Consider the following 17,333-nt stretch of genomic DNA (forward strand, 5'->3'; position numbering starts at 1 on the left):
AAGTAATGAAAAATATTTTTATTATAAAAAGAATAATTATAATTAACACAATGAAATATAAAATTTATAAGTTAATGATTATAGACTATAATTATAAATATGTAAGTGAAAAACTAATATTTTAATAATTACAGAACATAAATTATGGTGTATAAAATGAATATGGGATGCCTGGGTGGCTCAGTCGGTTAAGCAGCTAACTTTGGCTCAGGTCATGATCTCACGGTTCATGAGTTTGAGCCTTGTGTCGGGCTTGTGCTGACAGCTCAGAGCCTGGAGCCTACTTTAGATTCTGTGTCTCCCTCTCTGCCCCTCCCCCACTCGTGCTCTGTCTCTCGCTATCTCTCAAATTAAATAAACATTAAGAAAATTAAAAATATATAAAATAAATATATTGAAAATAGAATTATTATGTGTATTACAATATAGATTTAGGGAGGATTGCTTCCTTTATATATGGTCCTTATTTTTTAGATATTCTAGATGTAATAAAATTTTAAATGTCAAACTTTTATATAAAGGGAACATTATATTGGAGATTATAGTTTTCCAAAGTAAACATAATATTTTGAAGGAAAACTTTTACTTAGATTGATAATATTGTCATCATGTTTATTATTAGGAGATAATACTAATGATAAATTACATATTATTGAGCCTTTATTGTAAGGCTTTATTGTAATATTGTAGGATAGTGTGACAAGAAGACATATATAAATAAAATAACTTTGGGCAGTATGAGACTAAAGGTGGCATAAAATCATTGTGTACTTTAAAATATTATTTGACTTTTTTTCATTGTGCATGTACCACAGAATAATTTATAGAGAAATTAGTTTGTATTTTATTATCTCTATATTTTCCTTTCTAAAGTTTAAATTCTCTTACCTCAGAGAATTTTTCTATTACTTGTCATGGAGCTGGGTTGCTTACAATGTGAATTCACTGGCCTTTTTCTTTTAGGTTTTTTATTTCCAGAGTCTGTTTTCCTTGGGGGATAATAATAGGTATGAAGGGAGTCAAGAAATTCCTTCACAGACTGGGAAAGAACTAGAGCTTGTGAGTTTTCCCAGTGGTTCTTTCAGAGCCTCAATGGAAGTAGCAATGCCTCAGATGGGAAACTAGGGGTGGTACATTCTGGAAGCTGTATCTTGGTTGTAGAATAACTGGTTTCAGCACTATTCCTCATCTTCCAAACAAGGTATAAAATCAGAAGCACCAACAATTTTAACATATGGATTTAGGCAACGAGTATTTGAGCAATGATGGTAGTTTTATTCATAATAATCCCAAACTGAAAACTACTCAATGCCCTTAATTGGATGAATGGTTAAACTCAGGTATGTCCATACCATAGAATAGAATACCTCTCTGCAAAGGAGTATTGCATTGAAGTAAATGATACACCAACGAACTTGAATGATCTCAAGGACCAAAAAAAAAAACAAACAAAAAAACAAACAAACAAAAAAACCAACAAAAAACAAACAAAGCAAAACAAAACCCTCAAAAGGATACATACTGTATAATTTGATTTATATAACATCTGAGAAATAACATAATATAAAAATGGAGAACCGATTAGTGGTTGCCAGGTATTAGAGAAGGAATGGCTGAGGAAGTGGATAGAATGAGGGAAACTTGTGGTGATGGTATAGTTCAGAATCTCAATTGTGGTGGTGTTTACACAAAGCTACACATGTGACAAAATTGCATATAGGCCTATACACAGTATAAACACAAATAAATGCAGGTATAACTGGTGAAATCCAAATAAACTCTGTTGTTTGTACCAATGTTAATGTTTTGGTTTTGCTATTGTACTAGGTTATGCAAGATGTTAATACTGGTTGGAGGCAGCTGGATGAAGAATGTGCAGATCTCACTGTACATTTCTTTGCACTTTTCTGAGTATAATGATTACAAAATAAGAATTTGTTTAAAAGTCTGTGGAAAGATTTTATTTTCTATGTTGAAAAATCTTTTTTTTTCTATGCTCAATAAGGCTTCAAATTAGTGTTTCTCAGGTAAATAATCCAGTTTCGTTATGCAGAATAATGTATATGCACTCACTATACAATTTTCAGTATAATTTCCAAGATATCCTATATTTGACCTAAAATGTAGCCATTTTAATATGATCTATTGTAGAGAGTTGATTTTTAGTGAAATTTCTAGCACGATTTGTTGTATAACATTTGATGCATCATTAAACTATAGATTATTTAGAATTGCCACTTGCAAAACTACTTTAATAGTCTATCAAGTTAGTCCCGTGAGAAATGGCTTTTGGTATAGAATGGATATTAATATAAGAAAATTTTATTCTAGTGTCTCAGAATTATTGGTGCCACTGGCAGCCTGATTTTATGTAGTATTTAAGGATAACTAACTACAGGGGCGCCTGGGTGGCTCAGTCCGTTGAGCGTCCGACTTCGGCTCAGGTCATGATCTCACAATTCCTGAGTTTAGGCCCCGCGTCAGGCTCTGTGCTGACAGCTCAGAGCCTGGAGCCTGCTTCAGAATCTGTGTCTCTCTCTCTCTCTCTGACCCTCCCCCGTTCATGCTCTGTCTCTCTCTGTCTCAAAAATAAACATTAAAAAAATGAATAAATGTTAAAAAAATTAAAAAAAAAGGATAACTAACTACAGCCAAAATCAAGGATTACTGACTACAGTTAAAATGGGTTATTGATAGATTTTAAGAACATTTGTATTTACTTCTAGCCTAGATATAATCAAAAGTGAGTACTGAGGTGACTATAACACTGGGAGGAAATATGATATTCTACTAAAACAATATGAATAAAAAAGTAACATGCCATTGTTCTTGAATATATGAGGTTACATCAAATAATAAAACCTTTAAACTGTACATCATACCCATACATAATACCCATGCATATTATATCATATGAATAATATCCATGCATCATATCCATGCATATTAGATCACAGTATGATTCTGAATTTCAGTTTCCAAACTCTTTTAATATGATATGATTCCATTGCAATTTTGTTTCATATCAAGTGTCTGTGTGCATCAATTTTTTGAGTTACGGATTAAAAACAAAGAAATTTCAAAATGCTCAATACACCATTTTAAATTTTATGTGGATACTATCATAGAGTGTATGCCTTTAAAATCCAATCATCTCTTGGCCAGGAGTAAAAGTAAAAACTGAGATGAGGAGAAAATGTGATGGTAAAAGGAAGGTATCCTTTAAAATCAATTACTATGTATTAAACCACCTCCATTTTGTCTTATTTAATCTTTACACCAAACTTTTAAAACAGTTACAAGCATACCCATTTTAGAGCAAAAATAATTATATCAAGAAGGGCAAACCACTTGTCCAATTTTACACTACTTTCCAGTGCACAATTTCAGAAAAGAGTCTAGGCTTCCTCCCTGGAAGTTCCAGAAAGGACTTCTAGTATCATAGTGACTGGTAATATAATCACAAAAATAACAAATATTTATGAACTCCCATCACAAAAAATTCAAGATCCAGTATATTACTTTTCCATCTATCATAGTTTGAGAAGTTCTTCTTTTATTAGGCATGCTTTAAATAAACATCCATTTTGAATGTCAGTTATAAGTTAGCCCTTTTGAAGGAAAATGTTAAAAAGGAGCATGTTATAGCAGTCAAGGATTAAAATTATAAGAAATTATTTAAAAATTATCTGAAACTTAATTCATTGATTAGTAGTAATGGAAATTATCCTGTTAAAAAATAGAAAAGAAAATACAATCTGAATTAACTCCCAGCAAATTACTTTGTTGATACTGACCAACTGATAAGTTACCAATAATCAAGACCTAGTGGTATTGGTGAAAGTAGACAAATTATGTCAGTGAAATAAAATAGAAAGCCCAGATATAGACTCACACAAATATAGTCAGATGACCTTTGAAAAAGGAGCAAAGCAATTTGTCAGAAAATTGGTAGTTGTTTCAACAAATGATATGGAACAAATGGACACCCACAAGAAAAAAAGAATGAATCTAGAACTGACTGACCTTATACAATTAACCAAAATTAAAACAAAATAGATTATAGACCAAAAAGCAAAACAGAAAACTTACAATTTCCATGGAATAATAGAAGAGAAAATCAAAGTGACCTTGGTTTTTGCAATTAATCTTTAAATATAATATAAAGTTCACAATTCATGAAAAAAAACAACTGATGAGTTGGATTTCATTAAAATTAAAAATTTCTTCTTTTGAAAAATGCTGGTTGTATTTTGTTAGGGATTTCCCTGAAATGTGTGGATTGTTTTGGGTAGTATAGACATTTTAACAATATTTGTTCTTCCAATCCATGAGTATGGAGTGTTTTTCCATTTCTTTGTGTCATCTTCAATTACTTTCATAAGTGTTCTATAGTTTTCAGAGGACAAATATTTTACCTCTCTGGATAGGTTTATTCCTAGGTATTTTATGGCTTTTGGTGTATTCATAAATGGGATTAATTCCTTGATTTCTCTTTCTGCTGCTTCATTATTGGTGTATAAAGATGCAACAGATTCCTGTACATGATTTTGTATCCTGTGACTTTTGTGCGTCAGTTTTAGCAATTTTTGGGTGGAGTCTTCATGGTCTTTTCCTGGCCATAGAGGAAAAGCTCTCAGTTTTTTCCCATTGAGGATGATAGTAGCTGTGGGTCTTTTGTATATGGCTATTATGATGTTTAGGGTACATTCCAACTAACCCTACTTTGTTGAGGGTTTTTATCAAGAAATGAGGCTATACTTTGTGAATTGATTTTTCTGCATCTATTGAGAGGATCATGTGGTTCTTATCCTTTCTTTTATTAATATGGGGTACCACATTGATTGATTTATGAATATTGAACCATCCCTGCAGCCAGGACTAAATTCCACTTGATTGTGGTGAATGATCCCTTTAATGTACTGTTGGATTCCACTCGCTAGTATCTTGTTGAGAATTTTTACATCCATGTTCATCAGGGATATTGGCTTGTAATTCTCCTTTTTAGTGGGGTCTTTGTCTGGTTTCAGAATCAAGGTAATACTGGCCTCGTAGAATGAGTTTAGAAGTTTTCCTTCCATTTCTATTTTTTGGAACAGTTTCAAAAGAATAAATATTCCCCTGGGAAGCCATTTGGCTCCGGGCTTTTGGTTTTGGGGAGATTTTTGATTACTGATTCAATTTCTTTGCTGGCTATGGGTCGTTCAAATTTTCTATTTCTTCCTGTTTCAGTTTGGGTAATTTGTATTTTTCTAGGAATTTGTCCATTGCTTCCAGATTGTCCAACTTGCTGGCATATAATTTACTCACAATATAATTATAAAATTATAATTAAATAATTATAATCGCAATTAAATATATTAATATGTTCATATTAATATATTCAATATACTTATATTAATATTTTAATATATTTAGTATCTTTAAATATAAAATAAACATATTTATAATTATAATTGTATTTCTGTGGTGTTGGTTGTGATCTCCTCTCTCATTCATGATTGTATTTATTTGGATTCTTTCTCTTTTATTTTTGATTAGACTGGTTATGGGCTTATCAATTTTATTAATTCTTTCAAAGAACCAGCTCTTAGTTTCATTGATCTGTTCTATTATGTTTTTTCACTTTTTCGTTTCTATATCACCTATTTCTGCTCTAATCTTTATTATTTCTTTTCTCCTGGTGGCTTTAGACTTCATTTATTGTTTTTCTCTAGCTCCTTTAGATGTAAGGTTAGGTTGTTATGTCTGAGATTTTTCTTGCTTCTTGAATAAATCCTGTATTGCTCTACACTTCCCTCTTATGATCAGTTTGCTGCATCCTAAAGGTTATAGAGTGTCATGTTTTCATTTCCATTTGCTTCCATGAATTTTTAAATTTCTTCTTTAATTTCCTGGTTGACTCATTCATTCTTTAATATGATGTTCTTTAACCTCTATGTATTTGTGGTGTTACCAAATTTTTCCTGAGGTTGATTTCAAGTTTCATAGCATTGTTGTCAGAAAATACACATGGTGCGATCTCAATTTTTTTGTACTTTCTGAAGACTGATTTATGATCCTGTATGTGATATATTCTGGGGAATGTCCCATGTGCATTCAAAAAGAACGTGTATTCTGCTGCGTTAGGATGAAATATTCTAAATATATCTGTTAGGTCCATCTGGTCCAGTGTGTCATTCAAGGCCATTGTTTCCTTGTTAATTTTCTGCTTAGATGATCTGTCCATTGTTGTAAGTGGAGTGTTAAAATCCCCTACTATTATTGTTTTATTATTATTATTTAAGATTTTATTTTTAAGTAATCTCTACATTCAATGTAGGGCTCAAGATTACAACCCTGAGATCAAGAGTTGCATGCTTTACCAACTGAGCAAGCCAGGCACCCCTATTACTGTATTATTATTAATGAGTTTTTATGTATGTTTTAATTATTTTATATATTTGGGTGCTTCTTGTTGGGGGCATAAATATTTATAATTTTTTGATCTTCTTGTTAGGTAGTCCCCTTTACTGTGATATAGTAGTGCCCTAGTGGTGCAAGTTTGTTCCAGTATAGTCACTCCAGGTATTCTTTTGATGCCCATTAGCATTATAAATGGTTCTCCATTCCCTCACTTTCAACCTGTAAGTATGTTTAGGTCTAAAATGAGTCTCTTGTAGGCAGCATAGAGATGGGTCTTTTTTTTTAATCCATTCTGACACCCTATGCTTTTTTTTTTTTTAAACAATTTCTCTAGATCTCTCTTCATGAAGTCAAAACTTTTTTTTAAGTTTATTTATTTATTTTGAGAGAGAGAGAGAGCAGGGAAGGGGCGGACATGGAGAGAGAATCTCAAGCAGGTTCTGAGCTGTGTGCACAGAGCCTGATGTGGGGCTTGAACTCACGAACCATGAGATCATGACCTGAGCCAAAATCAAGAGTTGCACACTTAAGCAACTGAGCCACCCAGGCACCCCTCCCCTATGCTTTTTGATTGGAGCATTCAGTCCATTTATATTCAGAGTGATTCTTAATAGATATGAATTTAGTACCATTGTATTAGTTATTAAGTCATTGTTTCTGGAGATTTTCTCTGTTCCTATCTAGTTTTTATTGCTTTTGGTCTTTCTCATTCAAAAAGTCCTCTTTAATATTTCATGCAGAGCTAATTTAGTTGTCACAAACTTTTTAAATTTTTGTCTGGGAAAATCTTTGTCTCTCCTATTCTGAATGACAGACTAAATATAGTGTTCTTGGCTACATATTTTTCCCATTCAGCACATTGAATATATCATGACACTACCTTTTGGCCTGCCAAGTTTCTGTGGAGAGATCTGTTGCTAGCCTGATTTGTCTTCCCTTGTAATTTAGGGACTTTTTTCCTAGCTGCTTTTAGGATTTTTTCCCTATCTCTATATTTTGCAAATTTAACTATAATATTTCTTGGTGTTTACCTGCTTTTGTTGATTTTGGTGGGAGTTCTCTGTGCCTCCTGGACTTGGATGTATGTTTCCTTCCCTAGATTAAGGAAGTTTTCAGCTATAATGTCGTCAAATAAACCTTCTGCCCTTTTGTTCCTCTCTTCTTTTTTTCTGGGATTCATATGAATGCTATTACACTTTATGGAGTTAATTAGTTTTCTAAGTCTACATTTATAATCCAATATTTTTATTTTCCTCTCCTTTTTATCTGCATTAGATTTCATAATTTTATCTTCTATATTACTTGTTCATTCCTCTGCTTCTTCCAACCTTGTGGTCATTACATTCATTGATTTTTATAACTCAGCTATAGCATTTTTATTTTGGTTTGACTAGTTGTTACATCTTTTATCTCAGTAGTAAGGGACTTCCTGGTGTCTTCTATGATTTTCTGAAGTGCAGCTAGTATTCCTATGACCAGTGTTTTAAATTCTGGTTCAGGTATATTACTTATACCTATTTCAAATTAGATCCCTGGCCATGACCTTTTCTTGTTCTTTCTTTTGAAGTGAATTCCTTCATCTTGGCATTCTGTCTAGGTCTCTGTCTTCTTCTTTGTGTTAGGAAAGCCTGTTAGGTTTCCTGTTCCTGGGACTAATGGCTTTATTAAGAAAAATTCATACAACATCCAGGGTCTAGCACTTCAGGAAGTGTTTTGGTGTATACTGTGAGTACTCTGCTGTTATGTTTTGTCTTATTTTTCCCTCAGGTCACTCCTCTATAGAATTTCTTCTTGCCTACAGTGGGAAGTGTTTGGATTTTGGAGAGAGTGTGGTGAGTTTTAACTAGGTGTGTTCTGGTCTGCTTGCTAAAAGAGACCTGATGCTATTTCTACTAGAGCTGAAGCTTTGTAGCACCCTATGGTCAGTAGACATGGTGCATGTGTGTGGGGAGGTTGTGCTGGTCTTCTGGGGAGGAGCCTGCTGTTTTGGTTCTCAGGCACACTTGCCCTAGGAAAGTAGCAACTGCAGAGTGCAGGGGGGCAGGGCTTTGTGAATGAAATTTAGGCCCTTCTGTTGACACAGTGCTGCTTACTGAAGTTAATACATGCTGAGGGGTAGGGGAGTGAAATAGCGCCAGCTCTCTCCCTTGTCCCTGGAGAGGGGAGTTCATGCCCGTCGCTGTCTACAAAGCCCTTAGAGAAGAGCAAACGATATCCCCTCATGTGTCCCAGGCATCCCTCAGATCACTGCCTTCACCCTGTCTGTGTCCAGGCTGTCTGCCCACCTAACACTACAATGCACCTAGGTTCTATCCCAGGCAGGCTGACTGAGTTTTAAAATTCCAAACTTACAGGACCTACCATGGTGTGGACCCATGCTGGTTCTCTAAGGGTGTGTCTCACCATGCAGGGCTGGTGCAGGTTTGTTGCAAAAAGGCAGGCATACCAGTGTGTTGGATCTTGGAGTCTGGAGTAAAGTGCAGCAAAAAGCTGGTTAGTTACCCTCACCTGGTGTCTTTGCATTTATGCTGAAAGGCAGGGGAGTGTAATGGTGCCCACTGGCTCTTCTGTCCCCACAGTGGCAATGTCACCTCTCCCAGATGCTCTCCAAGAAGGAGGAACCATCTCTCCTACTGAGTCTTGGGGGATCCTCAGATGCACTATATGCCTCCAGGCTATCTGCCCTCCTTCTCTACAGGAGCGCTACAGCACGCACACAGCTCCACACTGGCCATGGCATGGACCTCTAAAACTCCATTCTTTGAGCTCAGCTGGTTGTAAACATTCACAAAAATCAGCCCCTCTGGGTTTCCCAATCAATGGCTTTGGGGAAGTGTTTTCCTTGTGTAATCCCCCTCCCTCTCCCTCTCTCTCTCTCTCTCCCTCTCTCCATGCTAGGGCTCCCTCACTATCCCTCACTTCTGCAGTATGCTTGATCCTCTTCTCCCCCAAATCATGTCTCTGTACCTCCTGCCTTTCACGATGTGGTTCCTTTTCTCCCTCTAGTTGTGCAGTTCATTCTGTGAGTCCTTAGATTCATTTTTGGGGTGTTCAGAATGACTTGATATTTTTCCATCTCTGTTCAAGGAATGAGGCAAGCCTAGGGTCCTCCTATTATTCTGCCATCTTAGTTATCCCTCTGTTGTACTTTTTCTGGTACTTCATCCAGTACAAAGTAAGGATGCAGACTCTTATCACTTATGTTCAACATAGTACTGGAAGTCACCAGAGCAATTAGACAAGTGAAATAATTAAAAGGTATCCAAATAGAAAAGGAAGAAGTAAAATCATCTGTTTGAAGATGACATGATCATATATGTATAAAACCTTAAAGATTCAACAAAATACTATTTGAATTAACAAAAAAAATTAATAAAGTGGTAGGATAGAAATTCAAAGTGCAAAAGTCAGTCATATTTCTCTACACAAATAGTGAACTGTCTGAAGGAAATTAAGAAAGGAACTCACTCACAATAGTAACAAAAATAATAAAATATTTAGGTATAAACTTAACTAAAGAGATGAAAGATTTGTACACAGAAAACTGTAAAACACTGATGAAAGATATTTAAAAGGATATAGATAAATGGTAAGATATTCTGTGTTGATGGACTGAAATACTTTACATTGTTAAAATGACCAAACTAGCAAAGGTGATCTTTGATTCTTCTTTTTTTTTCCCAATTCCTTTTGAAAAGTGCATCTAGAATTTTCTTAGTGTGTTCAAACAAACACATTTTAGACCAATTATGTTTATATTTTTACCTAAGTCTATATAATTTAGACCAATTATGTATATATTTTTACCTAAGTCTGCTATTTAAATATATTAAGGAAAGCCCATCCTATATTTGTGCTTTATCATTCTCAGGTGAATCATCCACTGGTTCATATTAAATTATAATTGCAATTATAAAATTAGTTTTAAACATTGCACTGATTATTATTTACATACCCACTAGATCCACTCTCTGTCCTTTTCTGCACAGCTTTCTGCTCTAAGTTATTGGCCTCCATAGACTACACCAGAATCCTTATATTCTAGTTTCTGGTTGGATTTACCAGTGGTATGGCTCAGACATGGATCAAAGTCAAGGAGAAGAGAGAACTTCCTCCAGATCTGTAATTTCTCTTTATTAAACTCTCTTCAATTAAGCCTTGAATAATCCCTGTCAGAACTCCTGACTAACGCATTAGTGCTTTTTGAAGGTAATTTGGGGTTAATTTTCCTTTGGCTAGAAGCAGATGTGACAATTTTTAAAATGCAAAAACTATGTTCAATTCTACAAGGGTAGTACATTGTAGAGTAGGTCCTAACACTGATTTCAAAATCATCCATTAATAATCTAGATCTTGTCTTATTTCTGCTCCTCTTATTTCAAATCATCACTTTTATTTATAGCTCCTCTGGTCTTTGCCATCTTAATTTTTTAGGCATTTTTACTAAGGCATAATTTACATGTAGTAAAATGAATCCTTTTAAAATATACAAGTTCACTAGTTTTGACACACTTGTGTAATTTTATTACTAACATAATAGCCATAGTTTAGAATAGTTCCATAATGTCAAAGAGTTTCTTTTTTTTTTTTTTTAATTTTTTTCAACGTTTATTTATTTTTGGGACAGAGAGAGACAGAGCATGAACGGGGGAGGGACAGAGAGAGAGGGAGACACAGAATCGGAAACAGGCTCCAGGCTCTGAGCCATCAGCCCAGAGCCTGACGCGGGGCTCGAACTCACGGACCGTGAGATCGTGACCTGGCTGAAGTCGGACGCTTAACCGACTGCGCCACCCAGGCGCCCCAAGAGTTTCTTTTTTTAATCAATCTACACTTACTAACCCAGCTATTGTCAACCACTGATCTGACTTTTATCCCTATAAATTTTTTAACAGATTTATTGAGATATAATTCACATACCACACAACTGTATAATATTGTATACAAGTAAATGTTTTTTTAGAATATTCACAGATATGTGGAAACACAATCACAGTCAATGTTAGAATATTTCATCAGAAGAAACCTCATATCTTGTGAAAAAGTTGTGAGTGGGTGCAAGCTTTCTTTGTTACTATGAAGATCATATCTATTTCAAACTCAGACACTAACCTACATTTGAGTTTTAAGCATTTCCTAGAAGTTATGCTGATTTTGTCTTTTTTACTTATATGGCAGTCACCTATTCCAGTGGTGAAATCTATCTCTTTACGGGGGATTGTCTCTCCTTAAAATAGTTTACTTGGTTATTTTGTGCTCTCTGGTCTATGATGGTCCCTAGATAATTATGATTTTATAGATTATCCAGATATTTTCTCCATTTAATGATGGAAGTGTCATTTTCTTGCAGATTTCTATATCATAAGTAGAAGTAATGCCTCCATTTTTAAAAACAGAAGGCAGTATAATTATATGTCTTAGAAAAATATTCTTCTTAGTACATTTGCTAGTACTACTATTAGCTTATTCTGAGTTGATATGCTGTATCCCGTGATTTAGATGGATTCATTCTTATTTTTACAAAGCATATGAAAATAAAGGAAGGTACCCCAATAATAGAACCATAAGCGAATTACTTATGGTTCTAAAGAACACATTATCCTCATGGCAAACATCCAATCTTTAACATCTGATCTAGTCCTGAAGAGGATTTGGTCAGTTCTGTGTGACTTTGGAAAATCTATTAATACAAGGTTAATACTAGTATCAGTTCATTTTTTACTATAATTTAAAGAATGTTTATAGCCAACAAAGATCTGAGAGCAGAGCAATCAATGTAGTTACAATCAGTCAATCAATCAATCAATCTATGAATGTAGTTAATCAGAAAATAATTGTTTAGATTATTCTAATCATCATTCAGAAGACTCAGATGGGCCCTAAGTGTTAGTACTCTCTTGAGGCACATTAGTTCACATCTTTTCATAACTTAGACTGGAAGATAATATCATGTTGGGACATTCACATTCTACATGAAGCAGAAAAAGCCACAAATGGGGTCAATTGAAGAACTTTTGTAAAACCATGGGAAAACCTGACATAGATGCACAGGTGCAATAGCTTCCATGGTACCAGCAGGATCTAGCTTATGTGGAGATAGCACCAGTGATTATGTGTTATGATTTCTGAGCCCCTTCTGACTCCCAGCAAATACTCCTCCTCCATGATCACTTTATCTCACCTCTCAGACCCTTTCTGATTATGCGTTTTACCCGTAGTGATTTTTGTCTTAAGGATAAAGGTTTGATAAAGGATAAAGCTTTATTTCTGGTAAAGGAGAAAAAGTAACTCAGTAAAAGGCACTTTAAGATTCATCTTAGCACTGATTAAGAGATAGAACGGAATAAATATTCTATGCGAAATACCTGACCTGAACATTGATTAGATTTATTTGAATTGCATTTCAATTAAATAATACAATGTAAATAGAATGGAACTGAAAATTGTGTAATCAGTTATCTGAATAATCTTAATAGTAACATCAACCTAATAAACTGGCATTTATTCTCCTTCTTACTATTTAGCTTCTGGACCTAATGTTCTGGCATGAGAAAATAATTCTTTTAATCAAGAACAAATGTTAGTGTTCACAGAACTAGAATTTTCTCATTTCTTTTCATGTAGCATTTGAAGTAGAAAAAACAAAAAAAACAGAGGTAGCTTTGTTGATTGCATCTCTATAATGAGGAAAAAGTCTTAGCTATAACTGATAACATAAATCATGAATAAATACAATATGTTTTCAGGAAATCTACACGATGCCAATGTTAATTTATTAAAAATTAGGATCTTTGTAATATTTTAAATTAAATAATGCAATTATATTAAAATGTAATCATGATCTTGAATCTCAAATATCTTCTAAAGAATTTGAATGTTTTACTCATTTTGAAAATGCAAGTAATAGTAATAAGAAAGGTTGGACTTCACTGAATATCATATTAACAAACACATGCCCATTTATGCCTATATCTAAGAAACAAATTTTCAAATTTTTCTGGCCCTGTAACTTTGAAGTTTAAAATAAACTTGCGGTATAAATGAAAAGATCTGTATAAATGAAAAGATCCTGCTCAGTGGATTAAGTTCACTAAACACATATATCTTTGGTTTTCAAAAGCTGAAGTGTTGTTCAAGGATGTGGAAAAATCTATTTTTTTTTTTTTTTAGTTTTAGAAAAGGTTTTGTGATCCATAATAGTTACATCTGATAAATGTCACATAAGTCTCAATACAATAGACACAAAAGAGATTCTACCGAATTTAATTTTAAAACGTACTGGTAGATTGATTTATGCAAATAATGCATAATTATACATAGTTCTTATTGTTTTTACTCAGTTGATGTTTTGGTTTATATCATACACATGGATTTGTGCCATTCTACCAAGACAAAATTTCCCTGTTGTGGTATGGCACACTAGAAGGAGCTTGGTATTGAGAGTCAGAAATCACTGGGTATCAGGGACATAGGTGCTGATTTAACCTTGCCAGGCTCATCTCATTAGGGTTTTCCATACCACAAAGTGGTCAAGATTGACAAGAATTGATCCATGGTTGGGAATTGACAAAATTATCCTGGGTATAAGGTCCTAGGATCTAGATAAGTTAGCTTTCAACTATGGAAGTAACACATTATTACTGAAAACTATAAAAATGTATATAAAATTCCAAATGAGTAAATATATCTCCCTATGCCTTCCAATCTCTCTAGCCTCACTTCAGCCTTCCTTGATGTTCTGTGCTCAGTGCAGACTTTAACAGTAAGAAACTTCTACACTAAGAATCCAGAGTAATGGGTTCATTGTTAAGTACTGTTAAGTGGGAACAGAGTCTCACTATTGCTTGTTACCTAGATACCACATAGGTGTTTGCTTTTGCACAACAATGAACTTCTATTCTCTGATTATTCCGTTATTATCTGGTATAAAGCAAGCCTGGATACGACCTTCTATATCACTTGTAATGAATTAAGCTATGACTTCACACTTGTCTTGAAAACACTAGGCAGTGGGATATCAGTATTTAGTGTACAGTGCTAAGACAATAATTGCAACAGTCTTCATATGATTTAGGTTTTTCATCAAGAGAAGAAAAAGACTTTTCATTCAATGATTACTAGTTGGAAACTGTGGCAATAAACAAAAACACATCCAAATGAGGTAAACAAAGCTGACCTACTCAGATTTTTCTATAGCAAGTCAGTCAGCCACCATTGCTTGCATCTGGAAGAGACTCAATAGCAGGTAGAGGAGTTTGAAAACTTTAGAGCAGAAAAGGACTTCAGGTATGTTCTGCTTAGAGGTTGATGATGTAGGGAAGTTGGGGACAGACTAAATTGAGGTGGAGCATTATGTGTAATTGGTTGGAGAGCCAAATATATATATATATATATAATATACATAAATATATATACATATATATTTATATTTATAAATTTAATTTATATTTATATATATTTATAAATTTAATTTATATTTATAAATTTATTTATAAATTTATATATATATGTATAAATATATACTATATATATATATATATATATATATATATATATATATATATATATATTTTCTGCTTGGTCTGGAAAGCAGGGTCAAAAATTAGAAAACCTTGAAGTTGCTGACCAAACCCTGGTCCTTCCTGACTAATCACTGAAGAGGTAGTGGTTTATCCTCCAGGCTGTTTGCTACTGAAGTTTTAGTGAGAGTTCTATTTTCATATATGGTTTGGGCATGTATATATACATATACATATATATATATATATATATATATATATATATATATATATAAAAATGTTTATTTATTTTGAGAGAGAGGGAGGGTGAGCAGGGTTGGGGCAGAGAGAAGGAGAGAGAGAGAATCCCAAGCAGGCTCCTCACTGCTAGCATGGAGTCTGACATGGTGCTTAAGACCACAAACCATGAGATCATTACCTGAGCCAAAACCAAGAGTCAGACACAACTGACTGAGTCACCCAGGTGCCTCGGCCATTGTATATTTGTATATTTGTATATTTGCATATTTGTATATTTAGTCTCCCAACCTCTTCTTTTGGTCATTATCTCAGTTGTGAAAGGTTGAACAATTCAGAGTAGTCTAGAAATCCAGATCATTACTGCTTAGGGACTCTGTTCAGTCTTCTCCATAGTTAACTGTATTGCAAGTTCTTTTTAAAACTATTTCTTTATTTAATTTGAGTGACAGAGCATGCACATAAGTAGAGGAGGGGCAGAGAAAGAGGGAGAGAGAGAATCCCAAACAGGCTCTGAGCTGTCAGGGCAGAGCTGGAAGTAGGGCTCGATCTCATGAACCGTGAGAGTCAGATACTTAATCTACTGAGCCACCCAGACAGCCCTGTATTGTAAGATCTTCTTAACCATCTTGTATTATCATGTCAATCATCTAATGAGGGAACAGCTACACAAAATTTTGTAAGATCCTAGATAGAGTGCAATGGAGAATTTTGACCACATTGTTAAAAAAACCAAAACCAAAACCAAAACAGTTAATAGTCTCTGTTAAGATGCTTCAGAACCAGGAATCCCAATTGCCTACCCTATGCCAAAAGAACAAATACCACTCGCCATGAGGATGAACCTGAGAGATCCAAATAGCTTTTATTTTAAAGTTTTATATAGCCTTGTCCACCTTGTCTTTTTCATTAATACAAGAAGTATTAGTAATGGCACAGATGCTACTATGACTAGACAATAGAAATATAGAGCATTGTGATTTTCCTTCATTACTTGTACCAATGTGAGACTCATCTCTTATTCCATCTAGGGCAGAGATGGTGTCATTAATAACTTCTACTAGAGTTACCAGTAAGTTTTCTATAGTTTTTTCTTTATGATTTGTGTAATTCTCACTTATGGGAATAATGTTATGATTTTCTTTACGTAAGTAATGAGTCAGTAATATAGGTAGTTTTCCTCAATAATCAAGAGTGGCCTCATTTTGCAGCTCATGTTTGGAGACAGAAATTCCACCCTTGCTTACTTATTTAATTTGGGTTGTTGTGTACTGACAATCTCAGAGTTCTATTCCTAAAGTGCATGAGGTGGTTAGTCTGAGGCAAACAGGACCAGGTGTTGTGATCACAAAGGGAATACTGATACAGTAGAGGCACAAGGCGATTCAGCGCAGGGAGCTGGAGGAAAGGGAACAAGAAAGAAAAAGAGTTGTTTGTAGCATGAAGTGTCAACCATGGCCAGACATTAACTGGGTTACATATCCAGATCTCTGTGTCTCTCTTCCGGGTGGCAAGTGTTTGGTCTACTGCCTTACAAAAACTGCTGAATTTATGCTACAGCCTTTATATTAACAAGAAGCCTGCTTGATGCTGTGTTTCCAATCTGGAGCATGCTGATTTTTACAAGAAGTGATCAAGGCACACACTTTATGAGAGCCATTATAAAAGAACTCTGTACAGTGTTACCCCTCACTACACTGTCCTTAACACCCACAATCTTGTAGAAAAGTTGAAAGGAACAATGACATTCTTAAACTTATGAGAACTTTCAGGAAATCTTGAATTCCCTTGGTCAAAGGCTACTAGCACTTATGGTCATATGGTCTACTGCCTCAGGAAACATCAGTTATCTTTCTGTTAACTGATAATAGGAAGGTTCATATGTTTAAGTATGTCACCTCCAACGCTAGAAATGCTTCATACCACGTTGAAAAAATATATGCAAAATAACTAAAACATATTCAAATCCCAGGGAGGATGGAAGCTGTAAAAATTCAACTGTAGATGTTCAAAGGGCCCTTGAGGCTCTGATTCCTATGTCCCATCTTTACAGTTTGTTTTAGAATTATGTTGTTGAGCAGTAACACGTGACCCCAAAATAACCACAGCTGTCTATTTAAAGTTTCCCCAGCAATGCTGATTTAAGTTAGTAACTAATTTGTCGATACCATG

General features: G+C 34.5%; 1 protein-coding gene across 1 annotated transcript in view; it reads right to left on the bottom strand.

The window, feature by feature from the left end:
• Nucleotides 1-17,333, bottom strand: part of LOC144615073 (uncharacterized) — a 430,524-nt gene that overhangs the window by 192,790 nt on the left and 220,401 nt on the right. The window lies entirely within an intron of this gene.

Source organism: Panthera onca, chromosome F2 (assembly GCF_046562875.1).
Source record: "Panthera onca isolate mPanOnc1 chromosome F2, mPanOnc1 haplotype 2, whole genome shotgun sequence".
Taxonomy (NCBI): domain Eukaryota; kingdom Metazoa; phylum Chordata; class Mammalia; order Carnivora; family Felidae; genus Panthera; species Panthera onca.